Raw genomic sequence first — 20,810 nt, forward strand, 5'->3', positions numbered from 1 at the left:
GACTGTGCTGGGCCCCCTTCCCCTCCTTCACGTTCTCCGGGTCCAGCAACAAGCTTCGTGTCACGGTAGCTGACGGTGCTTTGCCTCCCCCACTCTGTGTCCCCACAGTAGGACTTCTCCGAAGACACAGGGAGGGGCAGCTTGTGCAGGCACAGGCCTGGAAGTTCAAGGGCATTGATTCCAACTTGAAGACGTTACAAAAACGGGTGAGAAATATCTCGACGTGCATACCCTAAGACAACACGTCAGCCTGAAAATGGGCTGTAAAAGGTGAATAAAACACAGCTTCCGGTGCACAGAAATCAAGTCAGCTGTTAAGTTCAGGTTTTGTTTGCTTCTATCTTATTTTATTTGCTATTTTAAGGTATTTCTGGAGAAGACCTAAAGGACAGGGGACCTACTGTCTTGCAATCCTCAGGAGAAACTCCAGAAGCCAGAGCTGGCTTGCAGCTTAGAAGAAAACTTTCCTCCTATGGCACTGCATCCCTTGGCAGTCCTCATAAGATAACGCCCAGGAATGACAAAAATCTCAGAATTACATCTTGCTGGAAAGGATGCAGGGAATGTGGCCTAGAAATATAAATTCAAATTACAGATGATTTCAGAACCCTGGCTTAGGCCTGGAAAGGACCCATGAGGCCTGATGGGGGCAGGCCTAGGGGCTTTGTCAACAGGACGGTGTCCTAATTTTCTAGGCCATCTTTATGAAGGGTCCAGCTGTCAGTCCACATGGCTCGCTGTGTCCCTACAGAGCTATGAGAGACAACAGGACCAATCCGCCAGCCCTCTTCTGTGGTGCCATGGCAGGAAGCCACAGTCTCCAGCAAAGCTGACCCCGATCTGAACCTGCAGACATGCAGCTCCTGGGCACACACCCACACAAATGTCCCTGGGATCAGATCGCTGTGCAAAGACGGCATAGCCCACACCATCTTGTTGGCAAATGAAAATGTAGATGAGAGGGCCACACAACCTGGCCGACTGTGTTGGATGATATCGGAGACAGTGGGCAAAGCCAGCCTGGTGGGCCCCCATCTGCCTTGCCCAGGGCAGGAAGAGGTTTTTCAGACTTTGTCCATGAGTACCAGCAGCAAATCTGCACAGGTCTGCAGCAACTCCATCCTTGCCTCCTCATAGGAAAGAATTCGGGGCAGACATAGGTTTAAGGCAGAGGGAGAGATTGAGGCACGTTTTAGAACAGGAGTGAGAGTTTATGAAAAAGTTTTAGAGCAGGAGTGAAAGGAAGTTAAAGTATACTTGGAAGAGGGCTGAGTGCGCCACGTGAGAGATCCAAGTGACGGCTCAGCCCTGGGCGTGGGGTTTATCCATTGGCACGGCTCTGGGGTTTCTCTTCTCCTCCCTCAGTTCTTCCCTCGGGGCGGGCTGTTGCTCAGCAGCCCCATGCAGCAGTGTTGGTCAGCACTCAGGAGGATGATTGCATGTGTAGTGAGTTTACTGAGGTTGTGCGCGTGCTCTGTAGGGGTGGTTTTCCTTTACTGGTTGAACGCCCCCAGAGGAAGTTCATACATCCGCCGTTTTGCCTCTTAGTGCGCACGCTTGAGCCCACTCACCCAACTCGAGAGCTTATCAGGAAGCTGCTGATCACCAGTTTCAGGTGTTTTTTTTATTTATTGGGAGACCATCTTCCCCAGCTTGAGCTGCAACTGATGATCATTTCAGAGAGACAGTTTAACAACTGCCTGACCATCACCTGATGGTCGCCTGACATTCCTGGGCTGGCGGGCGCCACTCATGTCTGCCTAACTTCCTCCTCTAACAAGCAGAGCCATGGAATGAAGAGAGGCAGCCCAGACAGGGCTGGCCAGCCTGCACCCAGGGCTGCCAAGGCGTCTTCTATTCCAGGGAGGCAGCGTTCTCCCCAACCCCCACCAGCATCCAGGCATGTCACCTCAATAAAGGAGGCCTCCCAGCCTGCACTAGGTACCTCCAGCTCCTTTCTGTAGGCCCCAGGAGCCTGTGACATGGAGTGAAATATCACAGTCATTGAAGGCTCAGTGTGCAAGTAACAAGTCTCCCACTCAGAGAACTGCTCCCTCATCAAGCTCTCCTGGCAGCCCCCATCAGCATGCTGTCTTCCCGTTTAACCCGAGCAGCCCGCAACTCATGCTTCCAGTCTGGTGCTCAGCTCATCTCCAGAGCAGAGATCAACAGCCATAAAGAACTCCCTACTTGGAGTGCTGGGCCAGCTCTTTGCCCGGGGAGGGAGTGGAAGTCTAGGTTGATCATTATGAAGTCAACCCACCCTGAAGGCACTATAAACCTAACAGGGGCCTTCCTTAGGGTATCTGTGACTATTTTACATATGCCTTGAGTTTTATAGTAGAAAACAATTAGGTGGGCTAAAGAGTGTGTGCAGGCTCGTGTGCATCCAGCTCTGGTTAGTTAGAACTATCGTGCCCACCCCAGTGACGCCACTGGACCAGTTTGTTGCCTGACAGCCAGTGACATATTTGGTCACATGCAGCCACGTTGCCTTTAGGTGGCAGTGCCATTGGAGAGCTCTTCACATTGCCCTCTCTTCCCCCAGCCATGCGAGTGTGTGCAGGGGTTCAAGTATTTAATTGTTAAATTAAAGCCTTGAGGACTGTGTATTTTATTGGGGGAAAGGCTCAAACCAAACTTCAATAATATTGTTAAAGTTTTCAGCAGGATTTTGTCAGAAAAGTGAGGTATGAGAAATATGATAATGTTTAGCCTGGTGGGAATAAAATCACTTGAGAAATATGTCTGCATCAAAGGGCATTATCAAGACAGTGAAAAGGCTACCCACAGAGTGGGAGAAAACATTTGCAAATCATCTATCTGATAAGGATCTAGCATCTGGAATATAAAAGAATTCTTACAAGTCAATAGCAAAGACGAACAACCCAATTTTAAAATGATCGAAGGACTTAATAGATATTTCTCCAAAGAAGATATACAAATGGCCAATAAGCACAGGAAAAGATGTTCGACATCACCAGTCATTAAGAAAATGCAAATCAAAACAACAATGAGATACCACTTTACAACCTCTAGGGTAACTACAATTTAAAAAAAGAAAACTGAAAATAACAAGAGTTGGTGAGGATGTGGAAAAATTAGGACGCTCATACATTGCTGGTGGGAATGAAAAATGGTGCAGCTGCTATGAAAAACAGTTTGGTTGTTCCTTAAAAAGTTAAACATAGAATTACCGTATGATCCAGCAATTCCACTCCTAGGTATACACCCAAAAGAACTGAAAACTGGTACTCAAACAAAAACTGGTACACATATGCTCATAGCATCATTATTTATAGTCACTAAAAGATGGAAGCAACCCAGGTGTCCATCAACAGATGGATGGATAAACAAAGTGTGGTCTATTCATACACATGAATATTATTCATCCTTAAAACATCTGGCCGGGTGCAGTGGCTTGCGCCTGTAATCTTAGCACTTTGGAAGACAGAGGCAGGCAGATCACTTGAGGTCAGGAGTTTGAGACCAGCCTGGCCAACATGGTGAAATCCCATCTCTACTAAAAATATAAAAAAATTAGCCAGGCGTGGTGGCGGATGCCTGTAATCCCCGCTACTCAGGAGGCTGAGGCAGGAGAATTGCTTGAACCCGGGAGGTGGAGGATGCAGTGAGCCGAGATTGTGCCATTGCACTCCAGCCTGGGTGACAGAGCAAGACTCCATCTCAAAAACAAAAAAGCAAAAAAAGTCCTGAAGCAGTAATACACGTGGCAACATAGATGAACCTTGAAAACATTATGCTTAGAGCAAGAAACCAGGCACAAAAGGCCACATGTTATACAACTCCATGTACATGAAACACCCAGAATAGGTGATCCATGGACAGAAAGCAGATGAGCAGCAGCTAGGGAGTGTGGGGAGGCAGAATGGGGAGAGACTGTTCATGGGGTCAGGGTTTCCTTTTGTTTCACAGGCTCAGGGTTTCCTTTTGTTTTTGTTTTTAGAGACAGGGTCTTGCTCTGTCGCCCAGGCTGGAGTGCAGTGGCATGATCACAGCTCACTGCAACTTCGACCGCCCGGGCTCAAGTGATCCTCCTGCCTCAGCCTCCCGAGCAGATGGGACCTGACTAGCTGGCACCACAGGCACACACCACCATGCCCAGCTTGGAGTGGGCATGCCCAGCTTGGTGTTTCCTCTTGGGGTGAGGGAAATGTGCTACAAGTAGGTAGAGATGGTGGCTGGACAACCTTGTGTAAGTACTAATTGCTGCTGAATTCTTCATTTTGAAATGGTTAGTTTTATGTTATGTGAATTTCACCTCAGGAAAAAAAAATTCCAAAAGCAAAAAAGAAAATAAACATAAGTTGGTGATTCAGTTTCCACCCACTCAACCCACAGATGTATTGTCAGGAAAGCATTGCCTCAAAAGCCAGAGGCTGCTGGCACACACTCAGGACCAGTCCAGAGGCACCAAGAGCCGCTGTGGAGAGCCGGGGTGCCCAGAGGCTGGGGAACGCTGGAGGGCCGCACCCTGGGAGTCGGGAGAGCAGAAAGGGAGGTTGAGGGCGATTTGGGCACTGCTGCTGCAGCCCCTGGTACTGATGGAGAAAGGATCTGGAAAGTGGGGCAGTGCGGGGGGCGCCTCTTACCGGCTTTCCCACTGCAGACTGAGACCGGGAGACCCCAATCCCAGGGGAAAAGGACTGGAAGCCTCTTCTGAGAGAACAGAACACACGGATTCAGCAGCAGCAACAGGAGTGCCAGGGCCCTGCTGAGAGTGAGAGGCCCAGCTCCTCCTGCCTGCGCTGCCCCGGCTGCTGGCACTGGATTCCTCGAGCCACACCTGTCAAAGCGGGGCTGAACCTAACGGCCGCCCAGGTCTAGTCCCTTCTCAAACATGCCACCTCCGTGTCCTGTAGCACAGGTCTGCGGCGGACTTCCCCAGGCCCAGGACACCGCGTTGTTGGAGTCACTGAGTTCTCCTGATGCGGCTCTCCCGCTGCCATGGCTGCAGACGGAGGGATGCCACAGCCCTCCCCTGCAGTGACCAGGCACAGGAGAACGTGGCCCCAGAGCCACCACGGGAGTGAGTCCTGTCTAAACTGACTCGGAAACTCTGCTCCCTGAGTGGCTCAGCGACATAAACATCCTCCTCTCCCTGCATTTCACAGGCGGTGAGGCACGCAGCCTCTATCTGCTGCATCTGCCTCCTGGATGCCTCTTGTGTTCCGTGGTCCATGCCACCCCCAGGCTGCACCTGCCCCGTGCAGTTCCGAAGCTCCTCCTGGGTCTGCTTCTGGTCATCCTCTGACAAGCACAGACAGGTTTCAACGGAATGCAAATACCCACCTGCCCCCGACATCTGCAGAGGCGCGCTTGTGCCACAGTGACGTCCGCAGAGGCGCGCCTATGCCACAGTGACGTCCGCAGAGGCGCGCCTGTGCCACAGTGACATCCAAGGTATCAGAACGAGACCCCATAAAAATAAGTTACCCAGAGACAGCAACACTTACAAAAAAGGGTCAGTGTGCATCACTGATGACCATCTAGCCCGAAGCAGATCCAGGTGGAATAGGCTCCCGTGCCCAGTTGTCAGGGCCACTGCCAGACCATGCAAGTGCCCAAGAAAGAAGGGAGGGGACTCAAGAAAGGTGCAATGTGTGGGATTCTGCTGCAAAGAGGCACTTGGAGCTGCTGCACGGAGGCCCCCACGGGAAGGGAGAGCACGGGAGGTGGGCCTCGGCACCCGTCGGGGCATGGCCCCTTCTTCCCCTTACTGGGGTGCCACATGCCCGCCAGGGGTCTGCAGGAAGCATGGGGTACTGTCCTCCGATTAGATGGTCAGCCTGGGCCTTGCCGTGTGGCTTTCCTACGATGCCCGTGAAGGCAGTCCCAGGGCCACACTGTGACAAGCAGACCCGAAGGAGGTACGAAAAAGGGAGGGAAATGCCCCTCATGCCCACACGTCGGGGCCACTGCCCTGCACTGGCTCCACAATTCTGAGTACCTTTCTCCACCGCAGGCCTTTGCTGGCCAAGCCTTGATGGAGAGGGGCTCCATGTTGGTGTGGAACCTGACGATGCCCAGCCTCGCTGTCTGAAAGGAGGAGACACTCTCTCTGTACCTTTGCCTTTCTGGGTCAGTGAGGCAGGGAAGATGGCAGGCAGCCAAGAGCCAGCACCACCTTGGCAGGGGGGGACAGGCCCTGTCCTAGGAGCCAGAGACAGCCACATCGACACTTGTGCCTTCGTTTCCTTACTGGATGATCTCCAAGCCTCTGACACCCTTGGGATTCTCTCAGCGAGATATCTCTTCCCTCCCAGAACTCACACACTTTGTACACCTTCTTCCTCCCAGGGTCACATTCTGCTAGTGAACAAGCATCATTCGCGGTGTCCCTGGACTAACACCTCCTGCGGACACCTGGATTTTTTCAAAGGCTACAACATGGATGGACGTTAAAAACATTATGCTAAATGTCAATGCATTGGAGGACACAGCCACGCACAGGAGGGTCATCTTTGCACAAAAGCCCAAGGTCACGATCCGCCCTTCACAGGTCTAACTCGAGTGCTGCCTTCCTAGTGTCAACCATGGATGTCACATACTTCCATGCTGTGCCCAATGGGCTCAGTGACATAACATCCTCCTCTCCCTGCATTTCACAGGCGGTGAGGCACGTGGCCTCTATCTGCTGCATCTGCCTCCTGGATGCCTCTTGTGTTCTGTGGTGCGTGCCACCCCCAGGCTGCACCTGCCCCGTGCAGTTCCGAAGCTCCTCCTGGGTCTGCTTCTGGTCATCCTCTGACAAGCGCGGACAGGTTTCAACGGGACGCAAATACCCACCTGCCCCCGACATCTGCAGAGGCGCGCCTGTGCCACAGTGACGTCCGCAGAGGCGCGCCTGTGCCACAGTGACGTCCGCAGAGGCGCGCCTGTGCCACAGTGACGTCCGCAGAGGCGCGCCTGTGTCACAGTGACGTCCGCAGAGGTGCGTCTATGCCACATTAACATCCACAGAGGCGCATCTAGGCCTGAGAGGCTGGGCCAGGCTGCCTCAGGCTCCATGCGTTATCCTGGGGGCTTCCAAATGTTTCCACTGTGCCTCGCCTTTTGGTACGAGGTTTACATGGCTGATACGCCCAGGGATTACCCAGCGGTATTAGGGACTGGGGACTTGAGGAGACAGGTTGCAGGTGATTCCAGCTGAAGCCACCCCAGCCTGCCCCAAATTTTGATCCAGGACACACCAGAATGGCACATCTCAGACGAGTTCTGCCAACCCAACAACCAAACTCCCAGGCTCGGGCTGGGCACTGTCCTCTCTTGGTAAATCCCCATCCCTGTCACATACAGGGATGAATCTCCATCTCCGAACTCCACTCCGTATCTGACACTCACCTCTGTCTTTGTCCAGGAAATGCTGGGAAATTCCTACTCCTTCAAAAGGTACAGAAAAAACCTGATTTCCAAGTAGGTGTTTGTCTCATGGAAGTCAACAGCATGTCCTGCACTGGGGATGGCTCTGAAAAAAAAAAAAAAAAAAGCAAGTTTCCATGTGCCTGTAACCCAAGGCATGGACATCCTGGAGTCTCTCATGGTGTGATAAACACAATATCCAAGTATGCACCCAAGAGAAATGAAAACATATGTCCACACAGAGTTGTGTACTCCAACGTTCAGCATGATTCACAGTAGCCAAAAGGTGGGAACCACCCAAATGCCCATCAGCAGATGCACAGATAAACAAAATGTGGCCATTACTCAGCCTTAAAACGAGTGCAGTTCTTATACATGTTACAATTTGCATAAACCTGAAAAACATTATTTGCATAAGCCTCGAAAACATTATGTAAGTGAAAGAAGTCAGACACAAAAAGCCACATAGTACATGATTCCTTTTAGAGGCTATATACAGAATAGGCAAATCTGTAGAGACGGAAAGCAGATTAGCTGTTAGCAGGGGATAGGAGAGGGGAGGAAGCGGGAGTAGCTACAGTCATCCCTTGCTGTCCCTGAGGGATGGGTTCCAAGGCCCCTAAGGATACCAAAGGCCACAGTTGCTCAAGTCCCTGATGTATGCATAGTATTTGCATATAACCTATGCACATAACCTATGCATATCTCCCACACACTTTATTTTTCTTTATTTTTTATTATACTTTAAGTTCTAGGGTACATGTGCACAACGTGCAGGTTTGTTACATATGTATACATGTGCCATGTTGGTGTGCTGCACCCATTAACTTGTCATTTACATTAAGTGTATCTCCTAATGCTATCCCTCCCCCCTCCCCCCACCCCACAACAGGCCCCGGTGTGTGATGTTCCCCTTCCTGTGTCCATGAGTTCTCATTGTTCAATTCCTACCTATAAGTGAGAACATGTGGTGTTGGTTTTTTTGTCCTTGCGATAGTTTGCTGAGAATGATGGTTTCCAGCTTCATCCATGTCCCTACAAAGGACGTGAACTCATCCCTTTTTATGGCTGCATAGTATTCCGTGGTGTATATATGCCACATTTTCTTAATCCAGTCTATCATTGATGGACATTTGGGTTGGTTCCAAGTCTTTGCTATTGTGAATAGTGCTGCAATAAACATACGTGGGCATGTGTCTTTATAGCAGCATGATTTATAATCCTCCTCCCGCACACTTTAAATCATGTCGAGGTTACTTACGATACCTAATACAGTGTAAGTGCCATGTAAATAGTTGTTATACGGTATTTTTTAAATTTCTATTATTTTTCATTGTGGTACAGTTATTTTTTTTCCTAATATTTTCAATCTGCAGTTGGCTGAATCCATGGATGTAGAAAAAGGACCTTTGCCGATGTAATTAAGTTACGGATTTTGAGATGAGATTATATGAGATTAGGGCATGTCCCATATCCAGTGACTGGTGTCCTTATCAGAGAAAGGCAGAGGGAGACTTGAGACACAGGCCCAGAGGAGAAGTTCATGTGAGATGGAGCAGAGACTGGAGTGATGCTGCCATATGCCAAGGAACACCTGGGGCCACCAGAAGCTGGAAGAGGCAGGTAGGACCCTCGCTGGGAGCCTTGAGAGAGAGGGTTGCCCTACTGACACCTCGATCTTGGACTTCTGACCTCCAGGACGCGAGAGAATCAGCTGCTGTTGCTTTCAGCTGCCCAGTGCATGAACATTTGTTCCAGGAGCCCCAGGAAGCCGACCCCATCAGAGCACCAACGACCAGGGTGGAGAGTCCCACCGTGTCTGAGCAGAGAGTCTGAGTGCTGGTGGAATGGGAAGACGCTGCCCTGTATCAAGCCAGGGACCTGATGTGGGCCGGAGAGCTGGCTTGGACATGTGCCTGCTGCCATCAGAGCCATCTGGGGCCACCACCCAGAGGACAATGTTAAGAATGAAAATTCAAGGCCTCCAATTACACAGAAATCAACATAGCCATGAAATGATAAGGACACCGCAGCCTCGTCTTTTAAAAAGACACAAGGCAGCCGGGCGCAGTGGCTCACGCCTGTAATCCCAGCACTTTGGGAGGCTGAGGCAGGCAGATCACCTGAAGTCAGGAGTTCGAGACCAGCCTGGCCAACATGGAGAACCCCCCTAAAAATACAAAATTATCTGGGCGTGGTGGCACATGCCTGTAATCCCAGCTATTCAGGAGGCCGAGGCAGGAGAATCATTTGAACCCGGGAGGTGGAGGTTGCGGTGAGCAGAGATCATGCCATTACACTCCACCCTGGGCAACAAGAGCGAAACTCTGTCTCAAAAAAAAAAAAAAAACAAAAAAGACACGAGGCAGTTCCAGGGGCAGAGGTTTGGAATATTTTGAATAAAGGGGGAAAAGGTAAGAAGATACTACACAATGAGGGCTTTAGAAGAATAGTAAGAATTTTTGAGGCTGGGTGCAATGGCTCACACCTGTAATCCCAGCACTTTGGGAGGTCGAGGCGGTGGATTATTTGAGCCTGGGCAACACAGCAAGACCTCATCTCTACTAAAGGTTTTTTAAAAAATTAGCTGGGTATGGTAGCACGTACCTGTAGTCCCAGCTACTGAGGAGGCTGAGGTGGGAGGATCACCTAAGCCTGTGAGTTTGAGGCTGCAGTGAGCCAAGATCACGCCACTGAACTCCAGCCTAGGCAATAGAGCGAGAGCCTGTCTCAAAAAAAAAAAAAAAAAAAAAAAAAAAGGAATAGTAAGAATAATTTTGGGAATTCAAATGTGAATTTTTATCTTTTTAATTTTATGAAACATAAAGAAAAGAATCCGAATGAAGATCTGGAAATACAATTTCCAGTCTCTGGCTTTGCTTGGCCTGATCATTTCCAAACAAACCTTAAGACTTGCTGTTTTGCCCAAATTCTTCCCTGGTCTAATCGTCAGGCAGATGTGACCATGGGGAACTGGCTGTCCCCTCATCACCAGCAGGCAGCAGCATTACCTGAGGTATTTCCTTCCTGGCAGTTGATCATAGAAATTCATGGTTCCATCTGTGCTAAGGAATTCATCCCCAGATCCAAAAACCAAGAGCTCTGGTTTGGTCTGATAATGTGTCATACAGTCTTCAGAAGAAAGCAGAACAATCGGTCATTCCAAAGGTCATTTGGAAGAACCAAGGTCATTCAGCTTCTAGTTGTGAGTGGAGGCTACGGAGGGACCCTAGGAGGCGTGGGACCCTAGGTAGGAGTGGGTGTGGAAGGGGTACCTTGGTCAACAGTGAACACAGGAGCACTATTCACAAGTGGGCCCAGGAGGCGGTGAGCCTGGTGGCCGGGGGTGCCTGCTCTCCTGCCCACCAACCAGGTGACCTGTTCGAGCCACTGAACCTGCCTGGGCCTTAGTCCCACAGCGCTGGGGTGGAGGCAACAGGCGTCGCTGACTCTGGGTTATTGGGGTGGGGGGTTCGATCAACTGCCAACCTGGAGAACGCCCTGGGACCATGCATGGCTGGTAAGGAACTCTAGAAGGGATTTTTCGTCCTTATTATTATGACCAACACCCCTCCATGCTGAGTGATGTGCTGAGACCGTGCACACCACCCTCTACCCCTTCATTTCAAAAATGCGGAACAGAGGCTGCAGGGGGCCACCTGCCCAGTATGCACAGCTCATGAATGACTGGATGAGGTGACACCACCATCTGTCACCCCAGGGCCAGGCCTGTGTCCTCCCCAGAAACTTGTCCTCGCCCACTCCACCTGCAAGGCCTCGAGGGGCTGAGTACTACACAGGAACACGTGCAGATTCCAGCACCCAGAGGTCCTTCGCACCAAGCCCCAGGGGCTCTGGCAGCCGCGGCCATCCTCCCTGCAGGCATGCCTGCCCGAGGCGGCTGCGCTGAACAGAGGGGGACCCAGGAAAGGTCACGGCTCCCCCAGCACACCTGACACACCTCCCGCCGGGCCAGCTGCTGGCTTCAGCAAGCAGACGTCCCCTTCCTATGGAAAAGCCCATGAAAGCTGATTTGAAATATCTGAGCAGCTGTTTGAAGGATGTGGCTCAGCCCCGTTCAGTGGCCTGAACGGAGAGCGGGGCCAGAGGTACAAGCCTGGGATGGCCCGCAGGCTCTGGGAGAGATGAGCCTTCTCAGACTCAGGCCTCACGGGACCCCAGGGGCCTGGTCAGCTGGGTTCCCCAAGGGCTCACCCACAGAGAGCTTCCGTTCTCAGTGTCACCGTGGATGACCAGCACTAAAACCCCCAAGCCCAGACCTCACCTCGTTCCCGCTCGCCTCGGAATCCCTGGAGAAATCAGACATCAGCCCTTTAAAAGTTCCCCAGTGATTTTAACATGCAGTCCAGGTGGGGCGTCACTAGGCCAGGTGTCACCCATGTGTGCCCCCAACTGGAGGCCCTCAGTGGGCTTGTTCGAGGGCCTCCAGGCTGGATGTTCACCCCCACTATGGCCCACATGGCCTATTTTGTGCATTGCCTGGCTGTGTGGAGACAGAATGGCACCATAGTGACATCTAGCCCAGATGTGGGCATGGCCCACTGACCACTGACCGCCTACGTCGTTCTTCCACCCTGAGCGCCCGCATCCCGTTCCGTCCACCTCCCACTGGGGTCAACACTCCCTTCACAGCCTCTGTCTTCCCCAGGGCAGTCCCATTGCTTTGGAGACTTCAAAAAATTGTACTCACAAAAGGGGTCGATGTGTTCTATCTTCTCCTGGAAGCGGGGTGTGTCCGTGTTCCCAGTGACATTCAGTGTGTGCAGGGCCCGTACGCATGCACTCCGGCCTCCAAAGCACCTGTCGTTGTGATGGAGATTCCACAGCAGGCAGGGTGGAGATGGTGAGGCGCAGACATCACACCTGCCCCAGGTCAGCCCGAGGCTGCTCATCAGAAGAGGAGCCCCGAGACCTCGAATGCAACGTCTTCAGATCCCAGTTCCCTCCCTGCATGGAGCAGAACAGTGTCTCTCAAAAACTCATGTCCACGAGAAATCTCAGAATGTGGCTTTTAGTAGAAATAGGGTCTCTGCAGATGTCTTTCATTAAGCTGAGGTCATATTGAGTTAGGGTGGATCCCAATCCAGTAACTGGGGTCTGTATAAGGAGAGAAAACAGAGGCATACGGAAGGTCAAGTGACAATGGGGGCGGGGATGCCAGCCAGGCAGCCACAAGCCAAAGGACGCCCAGGATGGCCAGCCGCCCTGGAAGCCGGGAAAGACAAGGGAGGCTCCTCCCCTAGAGCCTGCGGAGGGAGCAGGTCAGTATCTGTTAATATCTTGATGTTGCAGTTTGGCCTCCAGAACTGTGAGAAAATAAATGTTATGTTGTTTGATGCCACCCAGTTTGTGTTCCTCTATTACAGCGGCCCCAGGAGACTAGTAAGTGGGTCCCTGGCAGAGGACGGGGACGGAGCGTCGAATTCTCCTTCCCGCAGGGAGCCACCTGGGCTCCGAGAAAGTCCTGCACCGGCCGAAGGCCATGACACTAACGCTGGAATGTTCTCTGTGAGCGATGAAGCTTTCAACCAGACTCCATTAGAGAAAAATACCCGACAGAACTGTTTCCTGAATTAAATGAAATTAAATTCAGTTTTCTTGTTGCCAAGCAGAAATGAGGCCCTGTCATGGGAATGTCTGAGCAGTTATAAAAATAGGAGTTCATGTTTGCACATAGCTGGTTGAAACAGAAAATTCACACCTGCTCTAAGAGATAAACAATGCACAGCTGAGCGTTGAACTCACACAAACCAGCCACCATGCACTGCAGAACAGAAACATTAGAAGGGTTAAGAAAGAAGCCAAGATAAATGATCACAGCCAGGCACGGTGGCTCATGCCTGTAATCCCAGCACTTTGGGAGGTTGAAGCAGGCAGATCATTTGAGGTCAGGAGTTCAAGACCAGCCTGACCAACATGGTGAAATCCCATCTCTACAAAAAAAAAAAAAAAAATTAGCTGGGTGTGGTGGTGCATGCCTGTAATCTCAGCTACTCAGGAGGCTGAGGAAGGAGAATCACTTGAACCTGGGAGGGAGAGGTTGCAGTGAGTGGAGATCACGCCACTGGACTCCAGCCTGGGTGACAGAGTAAGACTCCATCTCAAAAAAAAAAAAAGATCCTTCCTTCCCAACTCCAAAAACCCCCAGGAAAACTCAGTCTACAACTGAATATAAAGCAAAGAACTGGTTGTTTGAAAAGTTCATCAAAACATGCGAATGTCTGGCAAGATAAATAAAGAAAAACCACAAACGTAAACCATGCCAGCCTGGGCAACAGAGTGAGAAGAGGGGAGGGGAGAAGAGGGGAGGGGAGGGGAGGGGAGGGGAGGGGAGGGGAGGGGAGGGGAGGGGAGGGAGGGGAGGGAGGGGAGGGGAGGGGAGGGGAGGGGAGGGGAGGGAGGGAAAGAAGGAAACCAATGGCCAGAGGAGAGCCTGGAAGGGGGTCCTGCTCACAGCCTCAGAAGGGATCAACCCTGCAGACACCTGGATCTCAGACTTTGGCCTCCAGAACTGGGAGATGGTACATTTCTGTTGTTGAAACCAGGGGTCCTCAACCCCTGGGGCCACAGACGGTGCCCTGTCTGGGCCACACAACAGGAAGTGAGCAAACGAAGCTTCATCTGTATTTGCAGCCACTCCTCATCACTCATGTTACCGCCAGAGCTCCGCCCCCTGTCAGATCAGTGGTGGCATTTGATTCTCAGAGGAGCACGAACAGTATTGTGAACTGTGAACTGCGCATGCGAGGGATCTAGGTTGTGGGCTTTTTTTTTTTTTTTTTGAGACACAGTCTCGCTCTGTCGCCCAGGCTGGAGTGCAGTGGTGCAGTCTCGGCTCACTGCAAGCCCCGCCTCCCGGGTTCACGCCATTCTCCTGCCTCAGCCTCGTGAGTAGCTGGGACTACAGGCGCCAGCCACCACACCTGGCTAATTTTTTTGTATTTTTAGTAGAGACGGGGTTTCACCATGTTAGCCAGGATGGTCTCGATCTTCTGACTTCGTGATCTGCCTTCCTGGGCCTCCCAAAGTGCTGGGATTACAGGCTGAGCCACCGAGCCCAGCCCCTGAGCCACCATGCCCAGCAGTTGTGGACTTCTTATGAGAATCTAATGCCTGATGACCTGTCACCATCTCCCATCACCCCCAGATGGGTCTGTCTAGTTGCAGGAAGACAGGCTCAGGGCTCCCACTGATTCTTCATGATACTGCAGTTGTATAATAATTTCATTATATATTATAATGTAATGATAATAAAATGCACAATCAATGTAACATGCCTGAATCATCCTGAAACCATCCCCCACCCCTGCCCCCGTCCATGGAAAAAATTTTCTTCCACAAAACTCGTCCCTGGTGCCAAAAAGGTTGGAGACTGCTGGTTTGAGCCAAAAACAAAAATCAAAAAAACAAAAACAGGCTGGATGTGGTGGGCAGTTCACACCTGTAATGCCAGCACTTGGGAAGGCCAAGGCAGGCAGGTCACTTGAACCCAGGAGTCCGAGACCACCCTGTGCAAAGTGGCAAAGCCCTGTCTCTACTAAAAATACAAAAATTAGCAGGGCGTGGTGGCACGTGCCTGTAATCTCAGCTACTTGGGAGGCTGAGGCATGAGAATCACTTGAACCCAGGAAGCGGAGGTTGCAGTGAGCTGAGATCACGCCACTGCTCTCCAGCCTGGGCGACAGAGAGAGACTCTGTCTCAAAAACAAAAACAAACCTCCCCCTCTCCCTTCCCCCCAGAGGTTGCCAGGCCAACACCATTTTACCAATTCTGACAAACCTTCCATGAATATATAATTTCCATGTTATTTAAATTACTACAGAACCCCTGAAGAGATTATTTTATCTTTTTTTTTTCCATAGAGATGGGGTCTCACTATATTGCCCAGGCCAGTCTCAAACTCCTGGCCTCAGCCAATTCTCCTGCCTCAGCCTCCCAAAGTGCTGGGATTACAGGCAATATATTATTTTTATAAAGTGAAGGTTTTCCTAGGTTATTTTATAGAAGTGAAGGCTTTGCTAGCAAAGCCTGACCAAAGTGGTCAAGGAAAATGAGAGATCAATGTCTCAGGGGAAACGAGAGATTCAAGAACCCAAATCAACCATCAGCAAGTGGGCAGTAACTGTCCCTATTAAAAATGACCCTTAGGAGGCTGGGTGCGGTGGCTCACACCTGCAATCCCAGCACTTTGGGAGGCCAAGGTGGGAAGATTGCTTGAGCTCAGGAGTTTGAGACCAGCCTGGGTAACATGGTGAAACCCTGTCTCTAAAAAAATAAAAATGATCCTGGCCGAGTATGGTGGTTCACACCTGTAATCCCAGCACTTTGGGAGGCTGAGGCAGGTGGATCACGAGGTCAGGAGATTGAGACCATCCTGGCTAACACAGTGAAACCCCATCTCTACTAAAAATACAAAAAAAATTAGCTGGGCGTGGTGGCGGGTGCCTGTAGTCCCAGCTACTCGGGAGGCTGAGGCAGGAGAATGGCGTGAACCCGGGAGGCAGGGCTTGCAGTGAGCCGAGATCATGCCACTGCACTCCAGCCTGGGCGACAGAGTGAGACTCCATCCCAAAAACAAAAACAAACAAACAAACAAACAAAAGATCCCATGACTCAGTAGGCTTGATTCCAGAATGCAAGTTTGGTTCAAATTAAGACATTTACTCATGTAAATTGTTATATGAATAAATTAAAAGTGGGAAGCCATTTGAACATTTCAATAACATTTCAATAGCTACTGAAAGGCACTTGATAACTTTTAGAAAATGTTCTCACTAAAAAAGAAATCTCTTAGCAAACCAGAAAAACAATGAAACTTGCTTAACGTTATAAAATGTATGTACATATTGAAACCAAAAGCCAAAGGCACTATCATCTTGAGGGATGAAATTCCAGAGGCCTCCCTGGAAGAGGCACTGCCGTCTCGAAGTCCTGTATCCTATGCCCAAGGCAGGGGCCAGAGGGTGTAAATGCAGAAGAAGAAGGGATAAACCTGTTGGCCAATGACACGATTGACGCGGAAATCTAGCCTACGTAACTACAAACTTATCAAACGGATGAGTATTTATACATATGAATCAGCAATAACCATTTAGAAAACACAAACTTTTAAAGTTTCCATTTCAAATAGCAACTAAAAGTAAAAAGAATTTTCAAATAAACTCAACAATTACACAATGCTGGGAGTAGAAAACTGCAGTAATTCCCTGGAGGACATGGTACCTGAACAAAAGGAGAGCTATTTCGTGTTCCTGGGTAGGAAAAATGTAATCATACAAAATATGCCAATTCTTCCATATACAGTACAGACTCAGTCAGAATTACATTGCGTTGTTTTCTGTTTATTTGTTTTAACTTAAGCTGAATTTCAAAGTACACTTGGAAGAATGCTTGAAAGAAAATTAGCCAAACATTTTTAAAAAGAAGAGTGTTCAGGAAACCTTTCTCTATCAGATATAAAAATAGGCCGGGCACAGTAGCTCATGCCTATAGTCCCAGCTACTTGGGAGGCTGAGGTAGAAGCATTGCATGAACTCAAGAGTTCAAGGTTGCAATGAGCTACGATTGTGCCGCTGCACTCCAGCCTGGGAGACAGAACAAGACCCTGTCTCAAAAAAGAAAATGTATAGTAAGCTCTTGTTATTAAAACTATATGGCAGTGACCAAAGCATAGACAAATGATCAGTGGAAGAAAACCGAAGTTCAGAAAAAGACCCAGGTAGGCCGGGCGCGGTGGCTCACACCTGTAGTCCCAGCACTTTGGGAGGCCAAGGTGGGCGGATCACGAGGTCAGGAGGTCGAGACCATCCTGGCTAACACAGTGAAACCCCGTCTCTACTAAAAATACAAAAAATTAGCCGGGTGTGGTGGCGGGCGCCTGTAGTCCCAGCTACTCAGGAGGCTGAGGCAGGAGAATGGCGTGAACCCAGGAGGTGGAGCTTGCAGTGAGCCGAGATCGCGCCACTGCACTCCAGCCTGGGTGACAGAGCGAGACTCTGTCTCAAAAAAAAAAAAAAAAAAGATCCAGGTATGTCTGAGAATTTAGCACATGACAAATATAATATTGGAAAGCATGGGGGATTTATACAATACACAATGTTGAAATGATTTGGAAAAAATAAAACTAAATAGCTATCTTACTTGATACAAAAAAAAAAGTGAAAAAAAAAGTCCCAGACCCTTTAAAAGCTTGAAGGATCCTCCTGTGTGTCGGACTAACTGATATGCAATAAGGGAAAGCAGAAAACCACCCGAGTCACTGTCGCACGATGATTTTTTATTAAAGTAAGGCACCTGACTACAGAATGACTTCACTTATATCTGCACAACTGAACAGAGCAAAAGGAAGTTCCGAAATCACCATTCAGTGCTCAACTCAGCCTGGGAAGTCAACAGCAAGCTTTCAAGGCGGGCCCTTGCTTTCCCGTGTGTGTGTGTGTGTGTGTGTGTGTGTGTATGTGTGTGTATCTGTGCGTGTATATGTGTGTGTATGTGTGTGTATTGTGTGTGTGTATTGTGTGTGTAAATATGTGTGTATATATGTGTGTGAATCTTTTCTAACAGTGACGCCTGTGAGAGCAGGTTTTCCAACTCCTGCCGGTGACCTTGGAACGGCAACCTTCACCACACGGGGCTCAGGCTCCTCAACCACCAAATGAGGAAGGAGAACTAAGCTGTCCCCAAACCATTTTTTTTTTCCATTTCTAAATCCTTTGGGTGTTCTAAATAGACACTAGGATCTCTCAAGTGATTCTGTAATACAAGAAACGTTACCCCAGCAGGCCTGGTTTAAAGTCAGGAGTTCGAGACCAGCCTGGCCAATATGGTAAAACCCCGTCTCTACTAAAAATACAAAAATTAGCTGAGTGTGGTGGCGTGTGCCTGTGGTCCCAACTAGTTGGGAGGCTGAGGCAGGAGAATCACTTGAACCGGGAGGCGGAGGCTGCAGTGAGCCAAGATCATCTCACTGCACTCTAGCCTGGGTGATAGAGCAAGACTCTGTCTCAAAAGAAAAAAGAAAAAAAAGAGACCACGGAGGGAGAGTGCAGGACCCAGGGCTGGAAGAGCCGGAAGCCACTAGCACTGCTGGGCCTGCAGGGCAAGGGAGGGAGCATCTACCAGGACCAAGCTGTGAGGAGGGTGCTGCATGGAGCCCAGGCCTGTGGTCCGGGTGCAGGAGACCACCTCGAGCCAACAGGGAGGGGCCGAGGAATAAGTAGCCAGCCCCTCTCTCCTCCTTTCCTCCCCCGTCTCTGGCTGGGAGACCCCATGAGACACGCACAGAGCAGGGGAGAAGCTGGAGAGAGGAGCTAGCCGCAGGGCAGATGGGGGATATGCGGGGCTGTCCCCTGTGTGCGTTTTCCCGCTGCGCCTTACCTTGCAAACCCTATTTCTTCTCCTGCTGTGTGCATGAAACTGTTTTGTGACAGCTGCTCCTAACTTCGAAATAAGGGCAACTTGGCTTTCTTCTTTTCCAAAACATCAAAATTGGGTCGTTGCTTTTTAAAGTGCGGTGCCTTGGGTTGTTCTGCTGGGATTAGCAGGCCTCTTTTTATGGGATGAGACACCATCACCCGTCTTCTTCCCGAGCCGCAGATGGGACGTCAGGAGTGCAGCCTAGTGAAGGGGAAGAAAGGATACCAGCCATCTATAAGTCTGCCTGTGTCTTATTCTCTAATATCAGAGAGGAGCTATTTATGGATCCACCAGGAGCCATTAACTTCTGCGTCCACCTAGCAGTTGGAAAGCGGCCAGTGTAGCTGAACAGTAAATGAAGCTGACGGGTCAGCAGGTGTTACAGATCAGCAGACTCAACACCGTGCCCAAGCCCTTCCCCGCTGCATCCTTCACTAATGATTCTAGGAAGGCCAAGTCCAGGGGAGGCCCTGAGATGAGCCTGTGGGAAAGCACACACTTTCTTACTAAAAGGGACAGATGCAGCTGGCACAGTCTCTATCACGTCCCTTCTCCTGCCCTGAACGCAGACCCACTCCTGGGCCGTCCAGGTCACCACACCGCCATGGTGGGCTTTCAGGAGGATGACAGCCTCTGTGGCAACGGTAGCGGCAGCTGAAACATGTGCCTTTTTGTCATAGAGAAAAACACATCTCTATCTGCCGAAACCACCACTGGTGGCCATTCAGTGACGGGCAGCCCTAAGCATTCCCGAGTGAATCATCATGGTGGGTAATACTCGTATCTCTGATGCAGTTAATGAAACACCATTAACAAGCCATTCAATGGCGTTATCAAAACAGCCACAGAAGAGGCAAGGCAGGGGATATGAAAGTGTGCAGCTTGCGGAGAAGGTGAGTGGCTGGTAGGGAATGCTCCTTAACAGGCAGCGCCCCTGCAGGGAGAGCACTCAGAGTAACGATTCCATCCGCACCTGCAGAACTGAGAGCACCAGAAACTCCTCACCTGCGCGCATCATCCAGGCAGGCTAACAGCGGGGACCGAGGACCAGCGTTAAGGGAGTGATTATCACTGAGCTTGTCCCCAAAGTTTAGTAAATACACAATGTATGCAAAGTCTGAAAAACTGCCGATAGCATTTAACGAATGCACAGAGCCCCACTCCATGCACCACTGTCCTATTTAGACAATCCCGGCAAGTCAGCCCTGGCCAGCCCTGTTCTTCTCTGCAGTGTATCGATGTCGGGAAGACTTCCTAAGGAAGTTCACCCCCAAAAGGACAGCTTAGGTCATGATTATCCTGCTGAGGTCAGCTGCACATCGTGGTCCGACTCCTGGGAGAGGAAGATGTGAAACCCTCTGAAGGGTGAAGGGTGCGGCAGGCGGGACTCATCCGGGGAGGTGTGGCCAGGATGGGCTGATGGGAAACTGCGTCATCAGAAAGCGCCTCCCCAGCTGCTCCTCAGTTGCAGGGGGGAAAAAGGAACAGCGATTTTGCAGTGGAGAAATCGGGCACACCTTGACCGGTGGTGAACAATGATGTCCCCAACGAAGGGTGGTGGGACTTGGAGGGCCCCAGAGGGGATGTCCAGAGTTGGGCCAGCACCCCCAGCATGGGGTCCCAGCCAAAGAGGCAAGACCTCTGTCTATTCGTGGGGAAACACAGGACAAACCCCAAATGAAGGGCCATCCATTATCAAAGGAGGGGAGTGTTCTTTAAAAAGAAAGGCTGTGGGGGCCAGGCGCAGTGGCTCACGCCTGTAATCCCAGCACTTTGGGAGGCCAAGGTGGGCGGATCACTGATGTCAGGAGTTGGAAACCAACCTGACCAACATGGTGAAACCCTGTCTCTACTAAAAATATAAAAATTAGCTGGGCATGGTGGCACACGCCCGAATCCCAGCTACTTGGGAGGCTGAGACAGGAGAATCACTTGAACCCTGGAGGCAGAGGTTGCAGCGAGCCAAGATCGCACCACTGCCCACTGCACT

General features: G+C 50.5%; 1 long non-coding RNA gene across 7 annotated transcripts; it reads right to left on the reverse strand.

The window, feature by feature from the left end:
* Window positions 1-325: 325 nt before the first annotated feature.
* LOC129462642 (uncharacterized) lies at window positions 326-20,003 on the reverse strand. Of its 7 annotated transcripts, none has more exons than XR_010115560.1 (5): window positions 19,826-20,003; window positions 18,782-19,021; window positions 12,095-12,501; window positions 9,991-10,108; window positions 326-7,489 (listed from the first exon to the last, which is right to left on the reverse strand). It is a non-coding gene; the product is annotated as an uncharacterized lncRNA (long non-coding RNA). The 7 variants fall into 7 exon arrangements; XR_010115559.1 differs by lacking the exons at window positions 18,782-19,021; window positions 19,826-20,003 and adding an exon at window positions 13,889-14,055 and having other exon boundaries at window positions 326-3,588; window positions 4,087-7,489; XR_010115558.1 differs by lacking the exons at window positions 18,782-19,021; window positions 19,826-20,003 and adding an exon at window positions 13,889-14,055.
* Between the last annotated feature and the right edge of the window lie 807 nt (window positions 20,004-20,810).

Source organism: Symphalangus syndactylus, chromosome 14 (genome assembly GCF_028878055.3).
Source record: "Symphalangus syndactylus isolate Jambi chromosome 14, NHGRI_mSymSyn1-v2.1_pri, whole genome shotgun sequence".
Lineage (NCBI taxonomy): Eukaryota > Metazoa > Chordata > Mammalia > Primates > Hylobatidae > Symphalangus > Symphalangus syndactylus.